The sequence below is a fragment of the Vulpes vulpes genome, chromosome 4 (assembly GCF_048418805.1).
Source record: "Vulpes vulpes isolate BD-2025 chromosome 4, VulVul3, whole genome shotgun sequence".
Classification (NCBI taxonomy): domain Eukaryota; kingdom Metazoa; phylum Chordata; class Mammalia; order Carnivora; family Canidae; genus Vulpes; species Vulpes vulpes.
In genome coordinates this window covers 113,776,769-113,784,661 of record NC_132783.1, presented here as the reverse complement: position 1 = coordinate 113,784,661, position 7,893 = coordinate 113,776,769, and the positions used below count along the sequence as shown (strand labels likewise).

General features: G+C 44.2%; 1 long non-coding RNA gene across 2 annotated transcripts in view; it reads right to left on the bottom strand.

Annotated features, from left to right (window-relative positions):
- LOC112926995 (uncharacterized) overlaps positions 1-7,893 on the bottom strand; it is a 67,748-nt gene that overhangs the window by 56,277 nt on the left and 3,578 nt on the right. The gene's annotated exons all lie outside the window — the stretch shown is intronic.

Sequence of the window (7,893 nt, the reverse complement as noted above, 5' to 3'; positions counted from 1 at the left end):
GGCTTTTCTTGAGCTCTTTAGATGATACGTTATTTTGCCTTAATGCTGGCCTCAGACACTGGCTCTCTCATGAAATAGAACTCTGCCACACCATTTTATTGTTTTTTTTTTAAGATCGAGTTAAATTTAACACAAAATATTGTTGAGGTTTTAAATGTATGGTTCAGTGAGGGTTTGGGTTTTTTTTTAGGATTTTATTTCTAGGGAATCCCTACCCCCGGGATCAAAAGTCACATGCTTCACCTACCATGCCAGGTAGGGTCCCATGCCTGGGACCTACCTCCCCCAGGTCAATGGAGTTTTGACAAATGTGAACCCCCACAAATTACAATATTTTGATACATAATCAGCTAATTTAGAGAAATTGCAGGATTCCATAGAACTATTGGAAAGAATATGGGGTTTGGAGTCAAGAGACCTGGTTGGTCAAGCCTCCCCATTAACTAGCTGTGTGACTTGGGGCAAGTGCCATCCCCTCTCTGAATCTTTGTTTTTGATCTTTACGGTAAGACCAGTTCTAGGGGCCTCCTCTCGCTACAGGCCCACATGACATGACAGGGGTTGAACAGAGGTCATACGAGACTTCCTGAAATTATGCAGAGTTGCTATGTCCTGCCTACATTTGCAAAGTGAAGGTACCTCACCTGGATCCTTTCAATCAGATTCCTGAAGAGAAACTAAAGAAATAACAATTACAACAATAAACAAAGATGTCAGAAATCAGCCAAACTGAGCTCTATCTACATCCTGTAGGAATGTACCAAATGCTTATAAATAAATCCTTCTCAAATTTGTTTGCTCTAGTACATTAATGAAAGAAGATTCTGAAGGGATTAGCTTCAAATTCACAGCAAGTATCAAAAACACACTGTTTGCCAAATAGGTTGAGTTTAGCTATTTTGCTGTTTGGAAGCTAATGTGCCTTGCTAAAAGAGGAAAGGGCTCTCCAACAAAATAAGACGAATCCCTCACATCTGTAGAGCATTTTTGCACTTTTCAAAGCCTTCTTGTTTATTTCTCCTGTGATCTATGCATCTGTTCTACAACAGGAAGCAGGACAGGGATTATTCTGTCTCCTTTTTTCAGGTGTGGTCCTGAGGCCTGGAACAATGAAGTGAATATTCTCACAGTCACCAGTGAGCCCACCCGCTCTGGATTCCTAGCCCTGTGCTTTTGGGGCCTAGCTCCACTGTCTCTTTTGCAAACAAACCAACCAACCCTGAGAACAGAGTCCAGGAAGATCTGAAAATGATAATAACAACAAGAACATTCAAAGGTAGCAGTTAACAGAAACAGGCATTTGTTGCCTTCCCACTAGGTATTAATGCTTACAATTTTCCCAACAGCCCAATGAGGGTTCTCCCTATTTTGCAGAAGATGAATGGAGGCACAGAGAAGGTTCATGGCTCGCTCAAGCTCATATAGCAAGTAGGTTCCAGAGCTGGGATTCTTCCCAGGCCACTCAGAGCCCAGACTTTGTGCCCCTATGCTGTACTGCCTAGTGTTGCACCATGCTGCAGAAAGAACTTCCTAAAGCTGTTCATGGGTGAGATGAGCACCCCTGAGATTCAGAGAGGCCCCTCTGTTGTTCCCAGCACTTCAACTGGAATCCAAGTGATCATGATCACTATTGAGCAAGGTTTAGAGGGAAGTTACATTTAAGGCAGAGGGCCAGGCCAAGCATCCCGAAGGTCCCTTCTAACCAAAGATTATAGGATTTGTTTGAAAACTCCCAAGGAGGCCAGCCTTTCCTATCAGGGCAATGAGTGACAAGTCTTCTTGGCCCTTGAGCTTCTAAACTGAACATCCTCTCCCAGGTGGCTGTGCATGGATCATCCTGGAAATCTGACAGCATGGTTCCCAGTCCTGGGACTGGGGAGGAGGGATAGTAGAACACGAAATTACAGGGTGCCGGCCGCCTGATTAAATCAGCATGCTGTGTGCAGTGCTGTGGCAATGCAACATACCAGGCTCACTCCCAGGCCCAGGGCCCAGATATTAGTCACAGAACCACCGTCAGAGCTACAGAGGCTCTCAACAGCACCTCATTCAAACACTGCTTTTCACACGTGGAGAAATGAAAGCCCAGAGAGGGGAAGCAACTTGCCAAAGGCCACACAGCATTCATTCAACCAAATATTAAGCGCCTACTGTGTGAAGCACTGTACTTGGGACTGGGTATTAAGGATGAACAAAATAGCCACAAGCTCCAGTCTCATCGAGTTTATATATTGTTGGAGAAAATTGGCAAAAGAAGATAAACACATAAAATCAGAGATTGCGATCTGTGCTATGAAGAACATGGAGTATTTCAGCCAAGTTGATCAAGGGAGGTGTCTCTGAGAAAGGGGACTGTTTTAAGCTGAGGCTTGGAGGATGAGAAGTATATGGTGTTTGTGTTTGTGTGTTGGGGACCATGTGTTCTAGGCAATGGGAATTATGCCCTAGAGGCCCCAGGCTGCTGAGAGCTCCATTTTGAGAAGCTGGCACAGTGCAAGGACAGGGTAGAGGAGCAGGGGCTGGGGGGGTCAGAGGTGGATGGAGTCTGGAGCACATGGGGTCTTATGGGCTGAAGTGACAGGTCTGGAATTTATTCCTGTTGGAATATGGAGTCACTGAAGGGTCTTTTGCAGGAGAATGGCAGGCATGCCATAATAGTTCCTGCTTTTCTTGGTTGAGGTGCCCTCTGGGAGCCTCATCACTCTGGGAGGCTGGCACAAAACACACCAGGCGGTACAAGTCACACAAAATGAGCTTGGCTATTCCCCGTCTTTATCTAGTGATCTCTATGCACTTTATCCACATTAAGTAATTAGGTCACTTACGTTATTTGAGGTTCCCTCTTCCTACCATGTGTCACAGATCTAGAAACTCAAGTGCTGTGGGATCCTCTGGGAATTGGTGAACCTCTCTGATCCAGTGACTGTTGCTGGGACACACAGTCAGGCAGCTTCATCAGCTTGCCACAGACTTTTCCCACCTCATTCCTGTGACCAGCACTCATCCTCTTTGTCATAGAGGTATGAAATGTTAGAAACTGCTATCAAGACTCCGAGGATGGGAAGAAACTTCCAGAACATTCAGACTTTTTTTTTTTAATGGGAAAACTAAATTCCAGAGAAGAAAAAAGACTTTTCTAGGTTCTATAGAACGTAGCAGGAGAGCCAGCCAGGGAGGCAGGCCTCTTTCTACATGCCTTTGTCCAATACCACCCCAGCAGAAAGGGAATCAATGTTTCTCAAAGGGGTTCCTCAAATACCTGGCTCAGATTTGCTCTATATTACATGAGTTTGGGAAATGCTCTCTTTCTGAGAGATTCACCATGAATGGTAAAAGCCCCAAGCTATCCCACAGTAAAACATTTATTTAACATTGGTTAAACCCAGTGGTTCAACAGATTCCATCCTGGTGGTCTATCTATTCACATTCTGGAGACTTTACCTTGGGAAGTGCCACCCTAAACAAACAAACAAAAAAACCCCTGTCTACAGGCTCTGCCGTTATCACTATTATGCTTGCTATTATCACTGAAGGCAGGAGCCCTAGTTAATACTTGGGCTCATGTGATCATACCTCTCTCCAGGAGCCTTGCATGATGCTGAGTACTCAGGGATGGTGGCACAGATCAATTAATCAACAAACACTGCTGATATATGTTGACGCTGGACCTCCTTAGTCACACAGCCTCATCTGAGATAAGGGGCAGCCTACTTCTTTTCTCGACCAAGGGAAAAGCCTGGGGAAGGAAGCATTGGCAGGAAAACTCAAATATCCCTGAAGATCACCAAATGCTAAAGCAACCTGCCCTGCCCCATACCTTCCCTTTCATGGTGGACAAAGCCCACTCCCTAATTTTAAGTTGTTGTTTGTTTTTTTCTTTTTAATTTTATCTATCTGAGAGAGAGAGAAAAAAACAGGAGCAGGGGGAGGAGCAGAGGGAGAGGGAGAAGTAGGCTCCCTGCTGAGCAGGGAGCCCAATGAGGGACTTCATTCCAGGACTCTGGGATCATGACCTGAAGGCAGATGCTTAACTGACTGAGCTACTCAGGTGCCCCTAATTTTAAGTTTTAATATACATATGGCCACCTGCAGGAAGGCTTCCCTGACTACCTCTTCCCTGTTGCTCTGGCCTGTGCTCCTCCTTGCCTCATCTTTAATCTCCAGAATTTGTCTATACCATGTGTTTAGTGACTGGGATTGTATCAACCTGTGCAAGGATCTCAATGAGGGTAGTTGGCTGCTTGGCTGGGAGTAACAAACACCAGAGGAAGGGTATGATCTGACACTCACTAGTGTGTGCTGGGCCCATCTAATCACAGCTAAACTCAATTAAAAAGAAAATACTGTGTGGGCCAAACAAAACATGCCTGTGGGCTGAAACTGGCCAGAAGGCTGACAGCTTGCAACAGCTAGAATGTGATCTGGAGAGGGAAGACATTGCATTTGGAATCTATAGAAGTCCTGGGGCTGCCATCAACTAGCATCAGGACTCCAGAGGAACACTTCATCTTTCTGAGAGTTGGTTTCCTCATCTAAAGATTAGGGTAACACTTGCTCTGCATTTTTTGTGTGGGATTCGAAGAGTGTTTGTCTTGATGCTATGCCAATGATAATAATAGCAAATACTTATTCAGTATGTACTATTTGTCAGGTACTGTTCTAAGCACTTTGCATGTATTTACTCACTTAATCCTCACAATAACCCTAAAGGTAAGCGCTGTTATCATCTCCATTTTACAGATGAGGAAACTGACACAGAGAGAGATGAAGGAACTTGCCCAAGGTTACAGAGCTGGCAGGTGGCAAAGCTATAAGACCCTACCCTTTCATAAATGTTGGTTCATTTACTGTTCTCAAAGGCATAATGAATTTTCTCAGGCAAGTATTTTCCTTTCCCCATTTTATAGATGGAGACAATAAAGCTCAGAGAAATAAAGTAACTTACCCAATAACACACAGCTAGGAAGTAGGCAAACCTGAATCTGAACTTAACTCTTTTGACCTCAAACCCTTTACTTTTTTCCCCTGTGCTATGAGTAAAGGACAGGCAAGTAGTCTGTGACAAGAACACTGTGCTAGTGTAGGGAGTTTTTTTTTTTTTCCCCCTGGGACAGAGAACATGTCTTGCCCTTTATTGTTTCCACCCTAGTCCCTAGAGCAGGGCCCTTCTGTTCTGAGAGCTCAGTACTTGTGACTGATTATGGTCATGTTGCCAGGAAAATTGCCTTCTGCCTTTGTTTTGGCTACTAATTTCCACCTGTCTCCATAAGAACTTGGATGTTTCCAGACCCTGGAATAATTGAATGTGGTTGTCTGAGTTTGTCTCACAGGTGTGGCAGGGGATTTGTATTTTCCATTTGTGCCATGTCTCCTCTGAGGTGCTGGAGGGGTCTGGAATGGAAGGGGCATGACCTGGGTTCTCATTTTGATTCTGCTGCCCTGGCATCCTGGAGCAACTGACTGAACTTCTGTGAGTCTCAGTTCTTCAGCTGCCAACTGGGGACAGTCATCTCTGTCCTTCCCCACGAAAGCCCTTTGGGAAATGCAGTGTGGCAAACCATAGGGGCTCAATAGATGACACAACTAACTATGTGAAGGGAATTTACAGTGATATGGAGAAAGTGCTCATAATACACTGCCAAGGTGGGAAAGGAAAAAATAAACCTGCTGAATTTGCAATACAATCTCAATTAGGTAAAACATACATAGAAAAAAGACTAGAAGAAAATACACCAACATGTTGCTGATGATTACCTCTGGGGTGTGGCCTTATATGCAGGTTTTACTTTGCTATACTTAAAATATTTTCTGTTTCTTTTTTTTTTTCTTTTTTTTTTTTTTTAATTTTTATTTATTTATGATAGTCACAGAGAGATAGAGAGAGAGGCAGAGACACAGGCAGAGGGAGAAGCAGGCTCCATGCACCGGGAGCCCGACGTGGGATTCGATCCCGGGTCTCCAGGATCGCGCCCTGGGCCAAAGGCAGGTGCCAAACCGCTGCGCCACCCAGGGATCCCATATTTTCTGTTTCTTAAAGTTAGCACATTTAATTTTCATATTATATCTTATCATTTAAAAGTACATATATAATTTATACAGTTATATATAATTAATATATTTATTAAAGATATTATATATTAAGTATATATAAAATTTAGCACTTGGCCCTTGACAGCATCACTCTGGTTACCAAAACATTGACGTGATCGGGACTGATCCTGTAGTCATTCATTCATTCATTCATTCATTCATTTTTTTTTGTCAAGAAAATACACTGAGGGCCTTTTTTGCGGGAGACACCAGTGATGGATCCAATAAGGGACAGTAAGAAGAATGGAATGCTATCCCTACTCCAAGAAATGTCATAAGCTAGATGGAGGAAAAGGTCTACTCATAAGTAACCATAACTGAAGGAAGAAATAACATAAAAAATACCATATGCTTTAAGAATACTGCCATTAGGAGTTAAGAGTGGGGAGAAATCTCTTCTAGCTGTGGAAATTAAATAAGATTTCGTGAGGAACTTGGCATTTTGTGCTGAACCTTGAAGGACAAGTAGAATTCTGGACCAGTGGAAATGATATTACTGGCAATAATAAAAGTAACAAAAGGTGATACTTACTTACCACATACTATGTGCAGGCATTGTGCTATTCAATTACACACATTATCTCCTTTAAAGATCACCTAAGCTCTAGGGGATAAGTAGTTCATTATCATCTCCAATTTACAGATGGGGAAACTGAGGCTTAGAAGTTAAATATTTGCTCACAAAGTCACCAGATGGTCAAGCTGGGATTTTGCACTCAGGACCTCGCTCTGAACAGGAATGTCAGAGTGAGAGGAATTACATGAATTGAGGCAGGAAAGAATGGGGCCCACAGGGTTAATCCTTCAGGGAGCTTCCTGAAGACAGGAAACGTGTATCTTGCTCATTTGTCTAAGTCCAGGGCCTGGGCAGTACCTGGCACATCGTGGGTGCTTAATAAATATTTGCCGAAGGAAAGAAATAGTGAGTGGTCCACTGCTGCTGGAAAATACAGGGTGTGGTAGAGGTGGCAGGAGAGGAGAGGGGTGTGAGTAGGGAGATTTTAAGCAGAGGCAGGGCTCATCAAAGTCCAGGAAAGAGTCAGAGAACTGGCTCAGGCAGTGTGGTAGGCTGCATTGCAGCGGGGAGAACAATTAGTGGGCAAGCTCATCATGAGACCATTTGAGAAGTGCAGGCATGCCAGGATGGGGAGCGGGGCTGGGGGAAAGATGGTAGCATGGAAGAGGAAGAGGCTGGGATGAGGAGGCTTGGCTCTAACCCAAGGTGGCAGATGTATTAGAAGTTAAATTCTCCATCGGACCTCCTTCATTACAAACCCATTCTTTCCATTTCCAAAGCCCCTGGGGGATGCTTGGCTGCCTCTGAGCCTACTTCCTCAACTGTAAAATGGGGATAATCGTACTTACCCAAAAGTGTTGCTCTGGGGGTTAACCAGGTTTTATGGGAACAATCAGTACTCCTCCACCCCCCACCCCACTTAACTATTGATGTCTGCACTGACTTCACAAGAAGAGGTCTAGGCTGAGCCTCCTCCCAGGAACTGAATAAATTTCTTGGCATGTGCTAAAAGACCCAAGAGTTTTCAGAGTTTGGAATAACACTCCCCGGGCTGGCACAGTAGGTATTGGCCAAAGCCCCACCCCTGCTAACCCCACCCACTCCTCTGTGTCTGCCTCCTGCCCAGGAGCCCAGGATATCAGCAGATAAGGTACACAGCCCAAGTTCTTCCAGAAACACAAGTTCCTTTGGAAAATCAAACTGAAAGAGGAGTAACACTGTACACCTATACGTGTTAAACTTTTTCTTCCTAACACAGATAACTCGAGGAACCTCCACACCACCTT